The 20988-nt window shown below is 40.6% G+C and overlaps 1 pseudogene across 1 annotated transcript; it reads right to left on the reverse strand.

Annotated features, from left to right (window-relative positions):
* Positions 1–1380: 1380 nt before the first annotated feature.
* Positions 1381–20728, reverse strand: LOC309638120 (large ribosomal subunit protein uL11 pseudogene; annotated as a pseudogene). Its single transcript has one exon. The product of its transcript is annotated as a large ribosomal subunit protein uL11 pseudogene (transcript).
* Between the last annotated feature and the right edge of the window lie 260 nt (positions 20729–20988).

Genomic DNA, 20988 nt, shown 5'->3' on the forward strand with positions numbered 1-20988 from the left:
GCCTTTTGGGTGATAGTAGCATTGACTTATACCATTCATTTGGCCTCAAAACTCTCTAATGAACTTTAAAACCTCTCCAAACTCTGTTACATAAGGCATATATGTGTTACTCAGCTAAATACAGCCTTAACTTTCTTTGTTATAAATAATTCCAATAAACAGACTTTGTTATAAATAATTCCCAGTTGCATATAGCTTCAGATCTATTTTATCTTTTTGGAGAGTACAGTTATTTTTATTGCATCTGAGTTCCAGTTTCTAACAAATAAATTTGCAAGCAGAAAAAAGCCTGGAGAAATAAAAGCCCAGAACCATATAACTGGAGCACATTTTGTGTTTGAATGTCAGCTTTTGAAGGAAAATATTGATGTACTCAGAAGTAGAAATTGGTGAATATTGCTCGACCCACTATCTACACGGGACATCAGAAGGTTGTCACTCAGTCTAAAACCCTGTGAAAAGATGAGATTTGCTCTACAACTGAAAATCAGCACGTTCCATGCCTTTAAAGATTGAAGAATGGAAAGTAGGCTGCTTGGGACGAGGGGCATAATAATACCTAACTTTATAGACTTGGCAATTTACAAGAAAACTTACATTTTCTCATTTTAACTTCATGACACCCTTGTGGAATGGGATATTATGCCCCTTTTTAACAGAAATAAACGGGGTAAAAGGAGATTAAATGACTTGTCCAAAATCACATAGTGAGTAAGTAATAGGATTTGAAAACAGGTCTTTGGATCCCCTCTGCAAGTCCCCTCACCAGACCCCACCACAGAGCCTACCTGCTTGCCAGCATGAGCTTTTCCCTCCCCTGCGTTCCCGTTGGGCTCTGAGCTGCCTGATCTGGTTACTGTAAGGATACCCACTGGAAGTGGCTCTTTCTCCTCACTTCCTTTGGTGTACCGCTTGATATCTATCTGCTAACTAACTAACAGCGTGTCCTGGGGATAGTTGCTTCTCCTCATTAGACTTTATTTTCTTAATCCTTAACATTTCTTCTACTTCTTTTTTTTAATTTTTTTTATTTTTGGCTGCGTTGGGTCTTTGTTGCTGTGCGGGGGCTACTCTTCGTTGTGGTGTGCAGGCTTCTCATTGCGGTGGCTTCACTTGTTTCGAAGCATGGGCTCTAGGCAGGCGGGCTTCAGTAGTTGTGGCACACAGGCTCAGTAGTTGTGGCTCGAGGGCTCTAGAGCGCAGGCTCAGTAGTTGTGGTGCACGGACTTAGTTGCTCTGCGGCATGTGGGATCTTCCTGGACCAGGGCTCGAACCCGTGTCCTCTGCATTGGCAGGCGGATTCTTAACCACTGCGCCACCAGGGAAGCCCTCTTCTACTTCTTAAATGCTCTTTTTTTTTAAATTAAAACTTACCATGTCTTTCCCCTCATTGTTGGCACTCTGCTAGTCACCGTGGAAGACTTCCAGGAGCAGAAGAGAACGGAGCCATTTCAGAGGTCATTGTTGACTGTCACACGCTAAGACCTTTACAATATCTAGGACATCTTTACTGTATATATAGTAAACTCAATATTTATATTCTATTTTTTAAATTAGAAAATTTGAATGTTCATCCAGCTCCTTTCCAAGAGGCCAGATCCAAAGAAGAAAATTCAAGTGATTCCTTACAAATGGAGATCTGTCCCTTTTTCCCCCTCCCATGAGGATTAGCAGTAATATTAATACCATGCATTTACATAGGTTAACATGTCTTCTGGGATTTATGTGGGAAACATGGAAATAAGTTCTTTCTAGATGTCAATGAATCACCCTGGGGTATCTCAAAGAGCTAGAAAATGTCAACGGGGAGCAGTGCTGGTCGGCTCTGAGGGCCTGGCCAGGAGCCTGCAAAGGCATTGCCCGATCCCAGCACCATGGTGGTTGGTTTAAGTGAGAGGGCGGGGGAGGTGGAGAAGAGAAGGGGGAATGGCCCTCAGCACACCAGGCATATAACACTCTCACTGCCAGCACCCCAGGGGAAGGAACACTGTCTCTTTCTCAGTCTCTCCACCCAAAATCCCACGAATGAATCTCATTGAATTATATGTCTGTCCCTTACCAATTACTGTGGCCAAAGGGATGCAGTACTCTGCTTGGTCAAGGCAAGGTCTCATGCCCACCTTCAAATTTGGGGTCGGAATCAATGCCGCTTCAATGCCTCAAGGAGAGCTGGGAAGAGGTGCTTTTCTAAGGAAATCAGGATGTTGTTACCAGAAGGAGGACTTGGTGCTGTCAGGTAAAAGCATCATAAGTCCTCTACCTTCTCCAATTGCTAAAGGTGGAGTTTCAGGCGCCAAATCTCCTAGATAAGGGAGATATTTTTGAAGTGCTTTTTTTGGGTCCTCAGATAACACCATGTTGCCACCAGCCTACTTCAAAAGCATTAAAGAGCCATCTGGTCTGGGTTTGACTATTCTATCCATATTGCTTGCAGTTCTAGCTTTAAATCTCTTGGCTTGTAAAATCAGGTAGCAGCATTTAAATATGTCGAATTCTGCAAATGTTGGGATTATAAATAGTTCATATTTCATAAATGCGAACAGCAGTTCTGAGAACTTTAGTGTCTCAAAACCTCCAGCAGGGTTTTTTTCCTGTTTTATTCTGTTTTTTTGTTTGGCTTTGTTTTGTATAGTTGAGAAAAGTGGAAATTTTATCAACAATTATCCTTACACTAAACAAATGAGATAGCAAAACTTTCTGTACAGATAAAACTTCCAATGCTTGTTTTTGTTTCTTAATGCTATTTTTGTTTGAATATCTTAAAATGTGTTCATGTTTTTTATTTCCCATTCTAGATTTGCAAAAAGTGTGTTAAATTTAAAGTGCTCTAAATTTAAAACTTTATTTCTTATGAAAATGATAAGTAAAGGATATTAATAGTCTTGCTCTGATTTGGGTGTGTCTCATGTGTTGCCAATTTGCCACATATAAGTTAGATTCCGTTTGTCTTTTCCTAAGTTTTACTTTATAGGGCCTTTGCTTAATATTATTTTATAAAAATATTATTTTATTTTTTATTATTTATATTTTATAGATGATCTGACAAGGCATTGAAATTTATTTCACCAACTCCATTTTGATTATGGAATGAACTGTAATCTAAATTATACTGCAATCATGCTTTCTAGGATTTGTCTGCCACCCACTTTTCCAGGTTCCTGTTCCACCTTAGGAACGTTATTAGGGTATCTGTTGTTTATATTTATCCTGCATCCCTTTTTCTTTGGTAAGAGCACCAGCTCCTTAACTGCTCCGCCTTTACCCTGTGTGGCTCTGGTGGGACTGCCAATCATGGTCACGCTGCCTTTGGCAGAGGATGTTAGTAGGTGATCCAGGCTAAGCTATTTGACCACATTTCTCAGGACACAGTGTTGGTTCAAGGAGCGGGCACATCACCCAAGCTGAAACAAAGTCTCCTCCCAGAATTTTCTGGAATAGATACCATTTTCATTTCTCTCTGGTAAAAAGCAATAGTAGGTAAAGACCCAACGCAGCCAAAAATAAATAAATTAATTAATTAAAAAAAACTAAAAAAAACATGGGCTTCCCTGGTGGCGCAGCAGTTAAGAATCTGCCTGCCAATGTAGGGGACACAGGTTCGAGCCCTGGTCCGGGAAGATCCCACATGCCGCAGAGCAACTAAGCCCGAGGGCCACAACTACTGAGCCTGCACTCTAGAGCTTGTGATCCACAACTACTGAGCCCACGTGAAACAACTACTGAAGCCCACGCACCCCAGAGCCCTTGCTCCGCAACAAGAGAAGCCACCGCAATGAGAAGCCCGCACACCTCAATGAAGAGTAGCCCCCGCTCGCCACAACTAGAGAAAGCCTGTGCGCAGCAATGAAGACCCAATGCAGCTAAAAAGAAATAAATTAAGTAATTAATTAAAAAAACATATTTAAAAAAAAAGCAATAGTAGGTAACCCAAGGGCTGCCTGCATTCATGTTCCCTACCTAATGGAGAAATCTTGTCCTCAGTAGGATAGAATGAGGTCAAATATACTGAAGGAAGCAAAAGTAAGTGCAGAGAGTAAAGAAAAAGATTTTTTATAAGACCCCTGTCTATATAAACAATTTGATCCAAAAATGTATTACAAAATTCTTGGGCCCATTCAAGGTATAGTATTTATTGCTGAAGATTTAGAATACTGGGTAGATGGATAAACAACAAGTTCCTACTGTATAGCACAGGGAACTATATTCAATATCCTGTGACAAAACATAATGGAAAAGAATATGAAAAAGAATATATATACACATATGTATAACCGAGTCACCTTGCTGTACAGAAGAAATTAACACAACATTGTAAATCAATGATACTTCAATAAAATTTAAACAACGACAACAAAAAACACCCCTATGTTCATAGCAGCACTATTTACAATAGTCAAGACACGGAAACAACTTAAATGTCCATTGATAAATGAACGGATAAAGAAGATGTGGTACATATATACAATGGAATATTATTCACCATCAAAAAGAATGAAATAATGCCATTTGCAGCAACATGGATGGACCTAGAGATTATCGTACTAAGCAAAGTAAGAAAAAGATAAATACCATATGATATCACTTATATGTGGAATCTAAAATACGACACAAATCAACACGTCTATGAAACAAAAACAGACTCACAGACATAGAGAACAGACTTGTGGTTGCCAAGGGGTGGAGGTGTAGGGGAGGGAAGGATTGGGAGTTTGGGATTAGCAGAGGCAAACTATTATATATAGAATGGATAAAAAACGATGTCCTACAGTATAGCACAGGGAACTATATTCAGTATCTTGTGACAAACCATAATGGAAAAGAATATGAAAAAGAATATATACATATACACATATATGTATAACTGAGTCACTTTGATGTATAGGAGAAATTAACACAACATTGTAAATCAACTATACTTCAATAAAACTTAAAAAATAAAATAAAAATAAAATAGAATACTGGATAGGAAGAGGCAATTTCGTATTTGTTTTTTGTCCAATCAGTTTACATGAAGAGTCTTTATAGTATCCAGACACCATCTCTTCTGTTCAAGAATCTCCTCTTCAACTTTATTGTCAAATGCACTGTTCCTCACTCATATCATAAACATTTATAAAAATTTAGCAATATTCTTATTGCTCATACTGCCGTGGCTCTTTAGAATCTCATTTGTATTGAAAGAATACAGATATTCTTGCAAATTCTGTAATATCATTTATTTAATGCTGGTTTCACCATTACTCATGAAGATGCACCATCCATGGTGCCATTCATGAATACTGGCTTCCAATGATTCTCTTAGAGGTGGTTACTGTGTTTCACTGGTGATGACCACAATGCAAGCCTTATCCAGAGTGTGCAGTGATGGATCATTTGTTTTCTGTTCCGATTAAAGTTACCATTTGTAATGTTATAGCATTAACATAGAACAGTATATCTTCCAACCACATCGTTTATTTAATTCTTTAGGCCACAATCACTCACAATCAATCCATTCAAAGCATGTGATCTCTTTCCATATTGACCATATCCCTACATCCATATACCTCCACGGGAGGGATAGGCAGTGGGCCCATGGGAGGGAAGGTAATAGTGGTCCCATCTTCACAAAGAGTGTATGTCCCTTGTGTAGCATGGCTTAAGATTGACTTAGAAGAGCACAACATCGCCATATCAATTGAAAATAAGAGACGACGTGATCAAAAGGCTTCAATGGCTTTGCAGAGCAACGATCTCAAAGCCCTCAGATGAGAGGCATGGCCACCCCCAGAGCCCTGCATGACACATGGTATGGAACCTGAAGAGGAGATGGAGTGACTGCCCTGGGTGCCAGTGGTGCAGGCACACAGGGTAAAGGATGCCTGCCACCACTACCCCACAGCTAAGTGCTGTAGCCTGAAAGCATCACTGTGGTTGAAACTTGGATGGGCAACAGATGACACAGGGACCCCTGCATGCAACTCAAGTCCAGAAATCAGCAGTGGGTTGCTAGTCACCCAAAGACCTGAACTTACCACAATTAAGAAAGTGGAGAATCAGGAAGCTTCCATTGAAACTATTGAAGTCACTAGAGTGTAAGCTCTATCAAGGAAGTGATTTGGTCCGTTTGTTTACTGATGTGTTCTCAGCATCTAGAATAGTACCTGGCACATTAGTAGGAACTCAATAGTATTTGTTGAATGGATGAAAAATACACGGTCATAGCTGCAGGTTAAGGACCAGGAAACTGGGATCAGGAGTTGCTGCCATCACTGCACTATTGGCTAGACAGTGGGATGTGGATTCTGGTCTCTGCAGTCACCATAACTTCCTCTTAACAACTGGAAACTGGTGCTTAGATATTGGAAAGCTGAGTCCAGTCAGCGCTACCACTGCAACTACCTCACGATATCCACAAACTAGAGACTCAACACCGTCATCCTCAAACCATGTTTGCAAGTAGTCAAAGCAGTAACAAGAATTACCTGTGCCTCATTTTTCCTTTCAAATCTCACACTAGTATATCTAATTAGTGGATTTTAATTTGCATCCAAGATTTACCTGCAAGAGAGGTTTGGGTAATGTGTTTTCTTTAGGTCTCTGCAGTCAGGACCCTCACTAGAATGAGGCAGGAAGAGAAGATGGAAACCATTTGTCAATATCAAGTTCAAAAGAAGAGTGCCCTGGGACGAAGTCCTGAAACACACTGTATTCATTTTATATTGCTACAATAACAAATTACCTCAAACTTAGAGACTTACAAAGACACATGTTTACTAACTCATACTTCCTATGGGTCAGGAGTCCAGGCGTGGCTAAATGGGTCCACAGGCTGCAATCCGGGTGTCAGCTGGGCTGTGTTCTCATTAGAGGCTCACCTGGGGAAAGGTCTTTCGTGTTTCCTAAACTTGTTGGCAAAATTTATTTCTGTGAGCTCATGGTGACTTGCTTCTTCAAGGTCAGAAGCAAAGAGAATCTCTGACCTTCTATGGGCCTCCATCTGATTAAACCAGGCCCCAGTCAGGATAATCTCCCTTTTAGACAACTCAAAATCAACTGATTTGGGACCTTAATTATGTCTACAAAGTGCTATCACTGTTGCATAGTTTATTGGCTAAAAACTAGACACAGGTTCCACCCACACCCAAGGGGAGTGTGTTATACAAGGCGTGACTCTCTGGGGGGGCATCTCAGAGTGTGTCTACTATATACTCCATGATTTAAAGGTCAGAAAAAGAAGGATAAGCAAGGCAAACCAAGAAGAATGGCAAGTGAGAAGAGGAAAGAGGGGGAAAAAGGAGATTGTTGGAGTAGGGAAATCACGTGAAGAAGTTGTTTCAACTGTGTTATATGCTGTCCAGAGGCTGAGAAAGATGAGAAGACGAGGATGAACAAATGACTATCTGATGTGGTAACGTGACCTTGGCAAAGGGTTCAGTGATTGAATGTAAGCCTGATTAGAAGCTGATTCACAAAGGCAAGGGAGGTAAAGATGTGGAGACACTGAGCATAGACAATTCTTTTAAGGAGTTTTTCTGTAAAGGGAAGCAGAAGAATGAGGTGGTAGTTGGAGGAGATATGAAGTCAAGGAGGGAATTTGTTTTGAAAGTGTTTTTTGTCCGTTAATGAGAATGACTCAATAGAGAGAAAAAAATGTGAACATCTAGGAAAGCAGGGAGGCAACCATGGGAGTAGGAGGGGTTGGAATCGAGTGCACCGGTGAAGGGGATGGTAGGCAGGAGGCTGAGCCGCTCATCCATTGCAACTGCAGGAAAAGAGGGTATAAAGGGACAGACGCGGGAAACAGGAGGATTTGATGGTGAGAGTTTCTGCTGCTGCTTACGTGTGTCTGAGAGGAATGGTCGATGAAATAGGAGGAAGGTGATGGAGTTCTGAGGAATGAAATAGCCCTGGGAGGGTCAAATAAATTGACCAGGAATATGCAGAAGAATCGTCAGTCAGCAGTAAGGGGCAACTTAAGGTCTGATGTCAGCATAATCATTTCTTTCTTGAGGTATATTTAGATTCTTAAGGGCAGGAACAGAGCAAGGAGGGACAGGACTATTCCCAGAGTTGGGATTTTTTCTTTTTAGGATAATATAATGGAAGCAATAAAGGGTCAAAAGAGGTAAGAGCAGATTTAAAGGAGTAATTATAATTCAGGACCATGGAATCTAAGTTAGGTAAGGAGGGAATGAGGGCCTGGGGGATGGAAATAAACAGTGAAAAGGCAGTAGGGTCAGATGAACAAAGTGCCTGGTGGAGTAGAAGAATTTTTTGAGCTTAGGGCATGAGCTGGATGTAGAAGTAAAATGCTTGACACTGAGATGATTGAGGGGATGTAGTTATTATAAATGACAGGAACTAAGGACAACAGTGGGGGTTGGTGGCTGAAGTGGCAGAAGAAAAGATCACTGGTAGCAAAGGGATTGAGGACTAGAGAGGCCATGAGATTGGATGGACCAGCCATGTAGATATTGAAATCACCAAGAATAATGACAGGAGACTGGAGGAGAGAAACACAGTAAACCTGGTGTTGAAATCTCCAAGGAATGTGTGGGAGTGACAGGGAAGACAGGAGGAGACACAGCAAGAAGGTCTGGAGGTGCAGTCTGATAGCATGAGCTTCAAAGCAGCGGATGGGGGAGGGCAAGAAAGAGACAATGGCTTGGAAGTGGCAGTGAGGAGCAAGGCGAACACCTGGATCACCTTCTGACCCAGTGGTGCGTGATGGGTGAGAGAGAACTGGCCACCACTCATGAGGGCTGCAGGGAATTCAGTGTCCTCAGGGAAAGTCACGTTTCTCTCAGAACTAGAAAGTGAAGGGACTGTTCAGAGAAGAGTGTGGATACAGGGGATTTTTCTGATGACAGACCAGTATAGGGATAAGGATTTGAGTGATGAAATTTGACCTGGGAAGCACGGATATCTTGAGGTCACTGAGATCAACATCTAAGACAAGATGGGGTACCCTGGTGGCTGCTTCAGTGGAGAGAATAATTAATTCTAATTATTCTTAGAACTTGATTCAGGCAATTCTTAGGCGAGAACAGGAATTAAATCCATTGGAATTCAACTGATCCAACAATGCTGTTCATCCTTTTTCCTTAGTAACTTGTGTTGGTCTCCTTTCCAATCCTTACTGATTCTGTCCTGCCTTAGTTTCTCATCAGTTCTTCCCTGGATTATTACGATTGCCTCCTAACTGGTCTCTCTCATCCTCTCACCTCTCTCCAATCCGTCCTCCACGTTTCTGCTAGAGTGCTCTCTTTAAATCGTTCATTTAATCAGGCACCGTCTCTGCTCTAAAACCACTGATGGCTGTCCTAATGCTTCATGATCAAATCCAAACTCCTTAGCATGGGAAGGGCCATCAAAGAGCCTGTCCTGCCCATCAGCCTCAAGGGCCCCGACTCCACCACAAGCTCTTGCTGTTCCCTTTGTCTCAGGGCTCCATCTCTTTTTCACTTGATTATCTTGCACTCATTCTTTTAAGCTATAATTCAAATCTTTGGAAGATTATACAAGAAATTGGTAGTCCTGATTGTTCTGAGAAGAAGACCAGGCCTGGCAAGGGGAGCATAAAGGGAAACTTTTCAGAGCATGCCCTTTTATAGATTTTGAATTTTATATTATATGGATGTATTGCCACATCTTTAAAAGTAATGAAAATTAAAAAAATTTTAAAGCATCAAATGGACCAAAAAAAAGAGATACATTTCAGTGTTTCGTCCTCCATGAAGTCTTCACTAACTTGATGCTTCCCTCCACTGAGGCATCATCATGCCTTCCACATTGCTCTATTACAGCATTTATCAGTCTACGTTGTAATTATCTGTGAACAAGTTAACAGTCTTAATGTCCTCATAGCCTGGAAGCACCTTGAGGGAAGGGACTTACTTTGCCTCATTCACCTTTGAATCTAGTACATGGCAGGTGCTCAGTAAAGGCTTGTTGAATTAATGAACGAAAAAAATCTTCTGCACAGAAGGGAAACGAAAGATAGGTAAGCAATTCCTCTTCTTTTACAGATGAAGAAAATGAGGCCCAGAGAGGTGATTTATTAAGGATTGGTAGCAGAATAAATGAGAATCCAAGCTTTCTAGAGTCCAAGTTTGGCATTAGAATAAGTTATAAAACTTTCACGTTGAGACAGCAGATGTGATATGGATTATACATACTTATTTTGACCTGAGTTTCTGGATTTTCAAGAAATTTCTGAATTCCAGAAAGCTGCCCAGTTAACCTCCAAAGGATACTTTCACATATCAGATCATGGGTCCTAAATTTGGGTTTGGAAAACATGTATTCTAAGGACCTCATAGACTAGGCTTATATTGCAGAGAAATCACAGGAAAATCTTGTGGCACATTTGTTTATCTTAAGAGCTGTGTTTTGTTTTATTGTTTTCCTGAAACACACGCAGTGCGGACATAGCTACGTACAGTAGCTCTCTGTAGAGATGCTAGAATAGCACAGGGAAAAGTGCCTGTGTCAACTCAAAATGATGTATTCAGTTCTCATTTGTTAGCATTTGCTGAATATCCAGGGCACACGGCAGTGACCAAGGGCATTTTATTTTACACAGCAGCCGTGTTTTTAATGTGTAAAGTGGTAGTGTTAACGATTACTTGAGCCAGATTTTAAGTACCCTGGGGAGGTCTTCTGTGGGCTTCAAGATCAGTGGTCTTCAAACTTTTTGCTCACATAACTCCCTGAAAGAATTCTGAAAAACTTGCATCCTTCCCGTATTTTTATGTTGCCACCTATAATTTTTCAACATAAGTTTGCAAAGAGTATCATTTCCAGAGTACTGAATGCAATTCATGATATTTTAAAATAAAGCTGTTAGCTCACTTTTTAAAAGTTACCCCAAGGAATCTAAATCCCACAGTACTGTTTTACCCAACATTGTTAATTTTAAATATACGTGACCTAGCTCTTCTTTAACAGCCAGAAAAGTTACATTGTTCCTTCTTCTTCTTGAACTCATATTTTCATTTCCATTTCATTTCCATATTTCCATTTCTCCCACAGAATGCTATCTTATTGCATATTTTCATGCCTGAAAAATTTGTGTTGATCATTACATCATTTTTTCAACTACATACTTACCTAATTTTACTTTCCGGTAACTCTAAGGTCCTAGGAGTTATGTCTCTGGATGGAGTTATTACTAAAATTATTAGTAGTACACTCTTGATCAAACAGTGGCTATATTACAAATTGACAACCATTTTTAAACATAAAAATAAGATTTTATTGAAAATGCATCTGTTAACAAAATGGAGGGGACTTTTTCTTTTCCAGTGGATTTGCGGATGAATATTATAGAGTGAGACTGAGTTCCACCCCAATTCTATTCATGCGTTTGACAAGCTTCTTATAAATGCTGAAGCATTTTGTTCACAAAATAAGTAGATGGGAATGTAAGGTTTTTGCTGTAGCCGTGTTACTCAATTCCTTTAACGCCTTTCAATTGTATGCCAAAAACCATGTGATGACCTCTCATTTAAACTATTTTTTCTTCCCATTGGTTGTCAAATGACCCTTTATTGAATTATGTTCCTTTGCAGTTCTTAACTAGCTGGGCATCCCACCGCACCACTCTTGTTGTCATTCATCTATGATGTCATGAGGATGATGGCAATCCACATCAGAGACCACAGACCTGGCAGTCCCCAGGATCTCTTTAACGGTCCCAGAGTATGCTCTAGCTAAAGACTGGTGTCTCATCTGCTGGGCAATGTTGACGATCTCATCAAAAGTGATGTTCCACTGTGCTTAATGTTTTTCTGCTTCTTTCTGTCTTTTGGTTGTTCCTTGAAGGCTTCGATGATCAGGACTGAGACACAAGGTACCACCTCAATCTGGGCCTGTGTGTTCTGAATGGTCAGTTTCACTGTAGTCCTCAGACCCTTCCAATCCCCAGTTGCCTTTGAAATGTTATCACCAACTGCTTTTGGAGACAGACCCGGGGGCCAATCTTGGGGGCCAGGGCAGACGTGGCACAGACTTCCCCACTGGTGCACCTCAGGTATACAAATTTGATCCCCTTGGGCTCAAACTTAGGCAACATGGTGAGGTGGCTGGTGTCAGATAAACCCGGGTTTCAGAGGACCGAAGAAAATTGCACCTTGGCCTCCTTCAAGCCGAATCTGAATGAAAGCCATTTAAAAAATTTTTTAGTGCGCTAGCAGGTGACACTTTTGTTCCCCAGTCATCATAGTCATTCCCTTTCTCAACACTAACACAGGCTTCTCATTTTCCATGTTTTGTGCACCTGGGGTGAATGCACCATGCTACGATGTGGAATTTGTGAGAAGAATGACTTTCTTTTTTTAAGCGGAAAAATGGCGATTGTAAAAAAGGGATGGAAAAGAGGCTGCAAGCACGTTCTCAGGCAGATAAGTTTTAGGAAAGTGTAGAAATGAAAGTTGAGAATGTGGAATTGATCCCCTTAAAACTATCCATGCTGTGTAGCACTACAGAGTCTTCATGTACATGGGCAGAACGTGGTTATCCCGGTTTGAAGATTTCTGTTCACTAATCGGCAGGCATTTGAACAAAAATGATTGGAGAGCAAGAAAGATTAAGGCAGTCCTAAAAAGACTGGGAATGACATGGTGGTTAAGAGAAGAGCTCTGTAAACCCTAACTCTGAAATTTACTAGCTGGGTATTTTTGGGCAAAATAACCTCTGCCTTCTTAATTCCTAGTCTAGAAATAAAAGCAATAATGATACCTACCTCATAGGGTTGTTGTGAGGATTAAATGAATTAATATGTAAAGCACTTAGAACACTGGTGGACAAATAATTATCACTCAATAAATCATTAACATTAATACTAGGAAATGATTACATATGACTGAAAATGTTATATATGGCTAACTCCTAAATAAGTTAACATTCCATATATACTTTGCTGTTAGCAAAGCTAACCCATTTAATTTGTAAATTAAATGAAAAATATAAGTACCCACAGCAAGTATGGGGCAGAGCCAAGATCCTTGCCCAGAGCTTGCATGCTTAATGATCAAGCTATGCTGCCTCTTGAAAAAAAAAAGAAAAAAGAAAAAAGCAACAAAAATAAATGGAACAGAAGGTGTATGAGTTGTAGTTATTCTTTCTAGGTCAAAGGGTAGCCTATGTTAGGCAAAATTTATAATATGCTTACTTTGGAGTGGCAAGAAAAATGTTTGATGTGTTCTTTCCTCATCTTCTGTAATCACAGAAAGTGCCATTACTTCCATTTAAGACATTCCCTCCCCCTACACATACACTAATTACTAAATATATCAACCACTTTTGGTGCTTAGAGGTTCAGGGGTTTTGCCTTGCTACTGTCTGGGGCTTCAGGCAGATCATGTTCAACAGTCCTATCTTTGTTAAATGAAAATTAGAGGTTTTTTTCAATATTATTTTATTTCTCCAGTATTTCTAATTGTCCCCACCCCTACCCCATTCTAAATTTGAGTTTTATGTTTGATAGCATATACTATAAGTCGTGAAAAACACAACAAAGAGCTTGAAAACCCTCATTTGAATAACATCGACTTTAGGAACAGCTGCTAAGATAAAATAAATCCAAGAGAGCTCAGCAACCAGAACGCAATTGCTTTTCTTTTTAAAGGGACAGGCAGATTCACACACGATTGTTAAGTCTTAAGCAGTTACTTTAAATCAATACCGTATTTTAATTGATATCTAAGTTTTTCAACTCTGAATTTTTATGTGGGTGTTTTACCCAGTATATAGGGATTGTATTCCACTATATTTCAAGTTGAACAATTATTTGATGACATCATTGATAGAGGTTTACAAAGCAGGACATAAAATCCACCAGAAATCAAGCCTTCAGATTTCTTCTTCCCTGAGAATGCAGAAAGAAAAACTTTGCCTAGTGAAATAGAAATAATGAAATCAAATGGAAATTTATTACTAAGATAAAATTGAATTGCCAGTTGCAGAATAAAAGGATAAGAACTGTTTTGTTGATTGCAACACCTCAGCCATCTCTATTGAGATTCATATTACAGAAAACTCTTCATTAAATAGTTACCCAAAAGTCTGGGTTTTAAATAAGGAAAGGTGAAACCCTTTTAAGAAAATCCACCATATTAAAATATAATCTTATAGAATGGACAAATAATGAGATTATTTGTTCTACGAAGGCATCATTCATCATGCGAATAGATTTATCGTAATTTTAAACATCTAGTTTCACTAGTACATTCAGATTATGACTTGATTTCTAAATGCATTATTTACACATGACTTTTGCTGGAATATACCTATAACATAAAGCAAGTACTAGCCAGAAAACATAGTGCTGTGGTCTGAAATTTTCAAAAGAGCAAATCATTTTGTGCAAAGTCATATTTATCAATGTGTCTTAATTTTTCTGGCCTAGTTAAATTAGTAAAGAAAGAAAATATAATTTAGAAAAATGTTAATATCTAAGATACATATTTATAATTCAAAGCATAGACACAGTCCCGCATTTTCCCTGCTTCTCGTTTAATTATTCCATTCAGTCCTCTGTAAATAACTCCTATACTTCATTTTTCCCCGACTTTTTTGCTCACTTGACTGTTTCCACATGTGGCACTTGAATATATTTGTGCCAATAAAATGAAATATCATACCATCAGGTCACTTCATGAAAATTCTTTTTTCAATGTATTATCAGGATGCTTTTGGCTGCAATTATCAAACAACCTAACTAGAAGTCACTTAGACCATGAAGCATTTATTGTTTACTAAACAGAATGCCCAGAGGAGGAAAGGTGGGTTTGGGAGTTCAGTGATGTCAACATGGACCCAGGTGGCCCAGCCAGTATTTCAGCCCAGGCAGTCAGACTCAAGTGTCAATGGATTATTCTGTGTTTCTGGGAAACTCTGAGTTCCTGTTGTGAGCAGGGGCTTAAAACCTCTCAATCTCTCACACAGTAATCATTCAATAAATATTCATTAAACTGTTAAGGAAATTTTCAAATAAGAGCAGGGAAACTAAGACTATGTGAAATAAAAGGGTGCTTTGGTGCAGAATTATATCACAACTCTTCAAGTTAATGCTGGATCTTTGTGCTCTGTGGTTTTTACATAGATTTCAGTATAACTAAAAAATATTTTGAGTCATTTATAGTCCCCCTACTTCCTTGGAGGGTCTTTTGCTGTCCGCTCAATGCTTGGGGTTTAAATTTGCAAGCTTAGAAGAGTAGACTGAGCCAAAATGTTCCATATGAGAAAGGTTTAGAGGCCACTGTAGTCCTCAAGGTAAGCTTTGTGCAGTGTTTCTGTGTGTGTGCGTGTGTGCATGTGTGTATGTTTTGCATGAACGTTCATTGCATTTCCTAAAGGAGGTATGCTTCTCCTTTGGAAATACAGGGTTTGAGAACTACTCTGGTTGGTACCTGATCACTTTTCTATGATAGCACCTTATTAACTGTTGGAGTGACTTATGCATAATCAAGTTTTATATGAAATATTTTTAAATTAATAAATCAATTTTGGGACAAATGGAGAGTTGGAAACCAAAGAGTTAGCTTGGTAAAAGTCATCAGGTTCAGAAAAAACAAAAACAAAAACCCCCAAAACAACCAACCAAACAAACAAAAAACACTTTCTAAAGAAATCGTAGAGCAAAACATTCAGCAGACCAGACAAAATCTAAAGCACTAAGAGCGAACCACCTAGAAGATGATCAAGCATTTTGGCCGCTGTTCTGTGTGTTTGTTTATGGTGGTGGGGCATGGGAGGTGGGGTAGGGCAGGGCAGCAGGGCGGGTAATGAGGAAGGATAGTTTTCTTTTCTGAGACTCTTCACCTGGGTGGAGGTGGGAGGAAGGGGGAACCACAGTGGTCTGCTTTTTCTGCAGACTCAGCCAACACGTTATAAATGGCACAGGACTGTTGTTTCAAGCTGAACCACTACTGGACCAAATCCAAAGGGACTGGCCAGAAATGAAATCATCTTTGGAAATGCAGCATGATGCAGAGATTCACTCAGATAGCTAGAGGAGCCAAGCCCAGCTAAGTGTAAGGCCACCTTTTAGACCCAGAAGCAGACCTAGTGGTCTGGTCTCTGCTTACTGCTAGGCTTGCAGAGTCAAGATTGCCCCAAGGCCCTACTCCAGTTCCCTCTCCTCCACTGAGTACTCCCTGACCACTCCAGCCCTCAGCGAGGACTCTAAAGTCTCATGGCCCTTGGAGTTTGTCCTATGCCATTTTGTAGTTAATTACAAACAGGCTTAAATTGATCTTGTGAATAAAATGAGGCTACGGATATGAACGTTCCTAGTACAGAATCCAGCAAGACTTTGTTTCTCCACCCTGCCACCCCTGGAAAGACAATCCTGGCCAGAACACAGAATTAATGAAAGTGAGGCCATTAAGAAGAGGTGACCCAGCCCCTCTTCTCATCTGTTAGAGCATAGAGGCCCTGAAAAGCAATGGTCTTCACTAGATCCAGAAATTGTTGCTGCTATTGAAATAATCCAGATGGTATGAATTACAGCAGAAAGCCTTTGTAAGGTGGCCCATTATTATCCAGATTTGAATATACATGGTATTAGAAGCAGTGTGACCTGAATGTTTGCTGGGGTATTTGAAACACTGGTTTCTGAGGAACACATATGAGTAAATAGGGGGTGGATTATTAACTTACTACATGTATTAAAATCAGAGCCTATTTATTTCAGCAAAATTAAAATATTTTAAAATTATAATAGTACATACTTATAAAAATTCATATGTCACTGAAGTTAATAAAATGTAAAGCAATCTAACTATTAACAGTATGGTTAGCAACCCTCCAGGGAAGGCATGAAGGGGCTGAAACTACAGAGGCAAACATGACCAACAAGGTCCCTGCCTTCATGGGGCTTACATTCTAGTGGGAGGAGACAGGCCATAAGCAAGCAAACAAGTAGACAAATAAACCAGACGTGGGAAGGTTGCTTTACATATGGAAGTGGGATCTGAATGACGAAAAAGAATCAGAGTCTTGAAACCTTCTTGGAAGAGCCTTGCAGCAGAGTGAATGGCAGGTTCAAAGGACCAGAGGAGAAAAAAGGGGGCCACTACGGCTGGCACTTTGCATAACCAAAGTAAGAGTTCTAAGAGGGGTATAGGGGCCAGATCATGCATGCATGACTGGGTAGGAAGTTCAATTTCATGCTAAATACAATGAGAGGCCATGAAAGATTCTTAATTGAAGATGGGGGGGGGGGGGGAGGGCAGCAGAGAGGATCTGATCTTCATTTTTGAAAAAAAGTAGGGGCAAGAATGGAAGCCTGCAGACAGGTTGGAAGAGATTCATTCACACATACACACAAACATGTAGAGTTTAAAATACATGTATACTTTTCCTTCAACTTGTTATTAGTGTGTATTTTTAGAATTCCTCTTTGAAATTATGTTCACAGTCATTTTACTGTCTTAGAAAATCAAACACATCTTGTTTTTTGACCTTTCCCTATCCACCCAAATGCAGTAACTTAGTTGGAAAACACAGGTTTTGGCATTTTAACATGACTCCAGAATGTGTTCATCAGATTTGGCTCTGAATAACTTTTGGATCATTCCAAAAATCAGATTTTTTATCAAAGAGAGAATTCTTTTCAAAAATTCAGTGTCTCCTAATGTGATACTTTTGAGCAGCATCATTGGAACATGTATATAGCCTGCCAAAGTGATTTATTTGAAATGAAAAACATCCATTTGAAGTTATATTCATTTATTCACAAATAATTATTGAGCACCAATCACTAAGTACCAGGCACTGTTTTAGGCACTGGGCATACATCAGTGAACAATCAGACAAAATCTCTGTCCCTGTTGGGCTTACATTCTAGTAAAGGGAAATGGACTAAACAAATAACAAATGAAAAAAAGTAAACTCTGTACTATGGTTGAAGATTACATAAGAGCAAGGTAAGAGATATTTAGGAAGCTGGAGGGGGTTCCAGTTTTAAATAATGTTGTTAGGTTGGGCCTCACAAGAGGGTGACTTTGGTTAGATTTGAAAGGGGAGAGATAAGTAATATAGACTTTAAGGGGAAGAACATTCAAACAGAGGGAATAGCGCAAAGGTCCTGAGGCAGGAAAGTGCCTGGCAAGAACGAAGAGCAGTGGCTAATGGAGAGAGTTGTAGGACATGAGGTCAGATAGGTAAGGAGATGGAGGGCAGGTCATAAGAAACTTGTAGCCACGGAAAGAAATTTGGCTTTAACACTGGCTGAGGGGGACCAAAACAGAAAGTCGTTATGATATGAATTATATTTTTAAAGAATTACTCTGACCACTGTGATATAGACTACAGAGGAGCAAGGATGGAAGTTTTGATGTGTTTTGGAAAACAGCAACACTTAATAGTCACATCCCCTTAATTTTGGTAGAAGGGGGGGAAAGTAGGCACAGTTAAGCATTAAAAAACATTCTAGATTGTGTCTTTCCCCTTTATTTCCTTTACCATAGCAAAGTTCTATTAAGCCCAATTCCTTTACCTCTGGGCCAAAAAGCATCCTTAGACTATTTTCAGGCTGTAGCCAAATTCTTTATCTTGTCCTGTACATTAGTCAGGATCTTCTTGGCTGCAAGTAACCAAATACCTGACCCCAAATGGCATAGGTGATAGGCCACTTGCTATCTCATATGTGAGCAGTCTGGAGGTATGCAGAGCCAGGGTAGGTTAACTTAGCCACTTAGTGACTCCTAGGTTCTGGGTTACCTTTCCTGTATTTTTCTTGCTCATTGTTGGGGGATGTGTCACCACAGCTCCAAACATGTCTTGCTTACTGGAGGATGGCCAAGGCAAGAAGTAAGGAAAAGACTTCTTAGGGGCTCTCAGGGATAAAACCCTTCCCCTGAAGTCCCCTTCCCCCCACTTCCCATTATGTACTCACCAGAATTAGGTCACATGCTTAGCTCCTAAACCAGTCATTGATAAAGGGGGACAAAGTATCAAGACCCATCTGGACCAGTGGCTCTCAAAGTATTAATTGGAGAAAGGGGTGGGGGGCACGGGGATTTTCGGAGGTGATCCCCAAGACCCTTTCAGGGAGTTTGCAAGGTCAAAACTATTGTTATAATACTAAAATGTTATTTGCCTTTTTTTCTCCCATTCTGAGTGTACAGTGTTTTCCAAAGGCTACCTGAAATAGTGCAATAGATTAAATGCAGCAGATTTGAAGATCCAGTTGCCTTCCATTAAGCCAGACACTAAAGATATTTGCAAAATTTTAAAGTACTATGATTCTTTTTACTATGTTAGGGAGAAATATAGTTATTTTCCATAAAAATTTGCTATTTATGATAAGATGTAATTATTATTATTCTAAAATAAATATTTTTAAATTTCTCAGTTTTAATTTCTAGTATGGTAAATATCAATAGGTATAACCCACATAAACAAAAGCTCTTTGGGGCCCTCAAAAATTTTTAGGAGTAGAGCAAAAGATTCTAAAGCACTGGTTTAATCAGACAGCTCTGATTCATCCTTGCGGCTGGGGGCGGAGCCGAACTTCCCGGAGCTCACCTCTGCCTGACCCAAGCCTTCTTAAAATCCTGCACCGTAAGTGGTTAGGTCTCAACAGGGAGTGCCAGGCGCTGCGTATCGAATCAACCGCTCTCAAAGCTTCTAGCTAATCCGAGAGTGAGCTCTCGCTTTTTGACTGTGAGGAGGTTAAAACGGTCAAAATGAACCTGGAAGTGTTACTTCAAACTGTCACACTAAGTTGCTTCTTAAGATGGGAAGGGGTGTGGGATTTTGGGGGGTGGACAGTTGAAATTTCAAAACCCCTCTCGGGAGCAGGGGTAACCCCCTTTACTCCCATCAGTTGTCTGGGTTAGCGATTAACGTAATTATTGGTAATAACCGGCTTTCCTCCCTACCAGCCTGCGCTAATAGTGTCCTTATAATGAGGGCCCTAACTGGCGATTCGGCTGTCATTCACCTATGCTTAACAGCATCAATCCAGGCCTCCTGATCGCTTAGGCCAAAGGCAAACAGGAGGATTACCTTGGTTTCTGAAGTTGCCGCCATGGCATGTTCGTTTTCTCGCCTTGATCTTTCATTCAGGAATGGGGATATGTGTGTGTAAATTGGAAGGGGGCACTCCTCTCTCCCTTGCTCTTCAGCGTTAATATTTCTTGTCCTTCTCTCATACTATTTTGGTTTCAAAGTGCTCTCAGGAGCCTCCTTAAAATACCAAACCTGTTTTTCCTTTCTTGAGTGAATTTCTTGGCTTCACTTAAAAAAAAATCTATCCAAGTACATCTTGTGTTTATAACTCAACTCATATGCCTGCGATTTCTCCATCTGATCTCTTTCCTTTCTCTGGCCTCTCATCTTCCCTGGAGAATTTTAGGCTGCCGTGGAACAGGGGAGGAGCCTGCATGACCCCGGCTACGGGTGTAGCAGGCATACGTTTTCTTTGCGCATATTTTGATCAGTGAGTGTGGGACTTTTTTGCATAAACGTCTAGTTCACAAGTGCCTTTTCTTAGTCTTTCCGCTGTCTTCCGCCTAGGTCCATTTCTTGCCCTAATTTTACATGAACTTTCTCCTTGGCATTCTCGACTCCCGGCGCTTGAACCTCCCTTCCCCTAGGCCTGACCTAATTCTGGGTGCCGGCTGTTGTTTGGTTTATTTCCCCACTTTTGCAAGCGCACGTGGCTTTTCTGGGCGCTTCACCTTTGCTCCTAGGGTGGGTGTTGGGGTTCACCGGGGCTCGGAACACGTGCTTTAAAGCAGCCACGACCCCCCTCCCCCCGCCCCCAGCCCCACGAAGCTTTGGGCCCCGAGCTCCGCGGTCGTGAGGAGGGGGTGGGGAGCAGGGCCCGGCAGGGTGAATCACAGGGCGTAACAGGTGCCGCAGCCGCAGCTGCGCCAGCATCCCGCTCAGGCTCTAGGGATAAGGTTTTCTTTTTCTCCGGGTTTTTTTGGAGGTAGGGAGGAGACTCAGGGGCCCCCACCGGGCCAATGCAGGCCGCTGTTGTTCATCGCC

Source organism: Balaenoptera physalus (genome assembly GCF_965194825.1).
Source record: "Balaenoptera physalus genome assembly, chromosome: 1".
Lineage (NCBI taxonomy): Eukaryota > Metazoa > Chordata > Mammalia > Artiodactyla > Balaenopteridae > Balaenoptera > Balaenoptera physalus.